This window comes from Ctenocephalides felis, unplaced genomic scaffold (genome assembly GCF_003426905.1).
Source record: "Ctenocephalides felis isolate EL2017-DRISC unplaced genomic scaffold, ASM342690v1 CF-g0.4_SCAFFOLD_01732, whole genome shotgun sequence".
In the NCBI taxonomy this organism is placed as follows: Eukaryota; Metazoa; Arthropoda; class Insecta; order Siphonaptera; family Pulicidae; genus Ctenocephalides; species Ctenocephalides felis.
The window spans coordinates 18,479-21,793 of record NW_020537886.1 but is presented as its reverse complement, the minus strand read 5'-3'; the positions used below and the strand labels follow the sequence as shown (position 1 = coordinate 21,793).

The following is a 3,315-nucleotide window of genomic DNA, read 5'->3' as shown; positions in this document are numbered from 1 at the left end:
CACCATCGCAACATATGCCTATCAAAGAATCGAGAGCTATTCCTTTATCGGCGAAAAACTCGTTCAATTTGATTACTTTACTTTCCGAATCTTCATTTTCCAATTTTGTGTAACCCAACAATTGGCCATTCGGTTCCTTTAAAATAACTAAATGCGCTTCTTTAATCATTCGTGGGTGAAACTTCTTATCGATTTTTTCCATGGTAATAGAATCATTTTTTCGGCCGTCGAATGAAAATGCTATTAATTCAGAAGAATCATATCGTTTGTGTAGAGCTTGCCTATTTTTCTGCCTCTCGCGAACGCTTTTATTTTTGTCCATAATGACAGGATTGCCCCAATCATCCGTTATGCCCAGGTCACGCAGGATTGCCGTCACCACGCCAGACCCAACTCTATCAGAAATTGCAAATCTGTCGCACATTAAGGCATAGCTTGGAGCCTTATATCTTCGACTATATGGACCACGTTTTATATGAGAAGTATTTTGTAAACTTTCCGAACTGCTTTTAAAATCAAAATCAACATCTGGAGTATATGTCTCACCTGGAGTAATATTGCTAGTTATTGTAGATTCTGATACTTCATCTTCAATTTTTATAATATATTCTGGTATCGTAGATTTCCTCTCATTATGTTGATCCATCATAAACGCTTGTAAATGTTTTGGGATCAATCCACAGGAACACAGTAATCTTCGCAAATCGCATTTGCATTTTCCAATATAAAATAATTCTTTCGTGGATTCTACAAACTCCTGAAATGATGCTTGGGTAGACTTGCTTTTATTTGTACTTTTATATTTATCAATCAATCGGTTCAATTTTCTAGCGATACTTCGTTTCTCCATAATTGGAATATCAATTTTTTCCCACGTCTGAATCAATTTCGTTACCACATTTGGAGTAAATGTTTTATATGAAAACATTTTATTTTGTTTTTTTGATTCTTCGGCCAAATAAAAATAATACCTGATAATTTCCATACTTGTCGGAAGATTTACTCCAGTAAATTCATTTGCTTCCCCAAATGTAATTTGATCATGCGAGCGCATATGATTCAAATTACTAGCACTTGCGCCTGAATTTAAATAAGAATTCGCCATTGATACTTCACGTCTAACTGGAGAACTGAATGAAGATTTATGCCAAATTTTCACATTAATATATCCTTTTCGAAACTTCGAGAATTATTATAAAAAAATACTAGCGCACTCTGATGGAAATAAATAACAACAAACTAAACCCGATTTAAAAACCCCCGTACAAACTATCAATCAAAATATAACTCACAATTTGAATTATTCACATGCCTAAATTAATATATTAACTTATTAAAAACAGTATTTTATTGAAAATTTCGCTGGCTAAAGAGTTATTTGCGATATATGGTTTTGAAGTCAAAATTCATTTAAATAACACATATATTTCATATGAAAAGGTGCCCATATCGCTTAATTTTACTTCTATAATGATTCGGCCCACCCTAATATATATATATGTATATATATATATATATATATATATATATATCTCAGCCGTACGATATTCCCTGAACATAACGAACAGTTTACATCGCGACTAGATATTTTATATATTCTGCGCTTAACACAGAGGCTAGACCTTTAACAACCGTCGAAACGGCGGTCCGTACATGAAATTTGCGGTCCGCAGACCCAGTTAATTTCAAACAGTCTCTTTACCTTTCGTTAGATTGAGAACGTCGGGGCGAATTCATAAGAATTCATCGTTATAACTCACTTTTATTCTCGATCGGAGAGTATTGAGTTGATTGCATTTGTATATTTGATTTTCCGCATAAGAGTCTTTGCGTCAACGACATATGCCCGCGAATATGCTGTACAGTATGGTTGAACACTTATAAATAAGGTCCAGAACCCGGCCGTAAACCGACATCCGAACATAGATGGCGTATATAATTCCAGACACGGTCTACGACATTATTTAAAGTAACGCCGCTATATAGTTGACAGACTAAAAGTATCGAATATAATGTATAAAATACACCGGGGAATAATATTCGAACCTGCCTGAACAACACAGCGTACTTTAGCCTAAGATTGCTCGCATCGCACTCGACACGACCTTTTTGAGACCTTTCTAACGATGTATATTACTTTATATGTTTTCTTTACAGAAATATCGAATCGTGAGGAGTGTTGCTCCAACCTAGCCGCACTTTGCATTTTGACAAGTTAACATCTACACACATTGCTCTATAACATCAAAACCGTAAAAGATACGAAAAAACTTTGTTCGTACGAAAGATGCAAAATAAAATGGTATATAAATGGTTAAGTGTGTTTATATAATTTTTTCGAGATTTTCCGATTTTCCTGAAATTTTACGACAGCAATTTGCCCGTAGGCCACACCGTTCGGAATTCGAAGTTGCGATATATGGGAAAAAAACTAAGAATTTTGAGACCTTTCTAACGATGTATAATACTTTATATGTTTTCTTTACAGAAATATCGAATCGTGAGGAGTGTTGCTCCAACCTAGCCGAACTTTGCATTTGACAAGTTAACATCTACACATATTGCTCTATAACATCAAAACCGTAAAAGATACGAAAAAACTTTGTTCGTACGAAAGATGCAGAATAAAGTAACGAATAAAATGGTATATAAATGGTTAAGTGTGTTCATATAATTTTCTCGAGATTTTTTAAAATTTCGTTGCTAAGAACAAAATTTCAAGTCAGTTATCCCTATGGCAACTTTTCAGTTGCTTCACGTTTCAAGTCAGTTATCCCTATGGTAACATTGCAGATATATATTAAATTATTACTGAAATTTCGTTTAAAACATTATGTATACATATGATTGAATAGTTTTACTTGTCGTCAACGATCATACCATGTTGAATATACCGGTTCTCGTCCGATCACCAAAGTCAAGCAACATCGGGCGTGGGTAGTACTTAGATGGGAGACCGCTTGGGAACACCACGTATCGTTGACCTTTTGCCCTAGTATTTTACCGATGTTAAGTCAAATTATAAAAAGTACATACTCTCGGTATAAACTGTTAAAATCTTTGATAGAGATGAGAAAATAGTTTATGTAAAATGAAATAAAATATATATATATATATATATATATATATATCTTATATATAAAATTCTTCTGTAACAATGTAAGTTTCATATTTCCTCCTAAACTATAATTCGGATTTTCATGAATCTTCCTGAAGTTTGTTCGGGAAATTTTTCAGAATGTTTTGATTTATAGAAATATAGCTAAATTGTAGAAATAAATAGAAAAAATTACAAAAAACCGCTTATCATTGTTT

The 3,315-nt window shown here is 33.4% G+C and overlaps 1 non-coding gene across 1 annotated transcript; it reads left to right on the top strand.

The window, feature by feature from the left end:
* Positions 1 to 2,866: 2,866 nt before the first annotated feature.
* Positions 2,867 to 2,985, top strand: LOC113374353. Its single transcript, XR_003366979.1, has one exon. It is a non-coding gene; the product is annotated as a 5S ribosomal RNA (ribosomal RNA).
* The last annotated feature ends 330 nt before the right edge of the window (positions 2,986 to 3,315 follow it).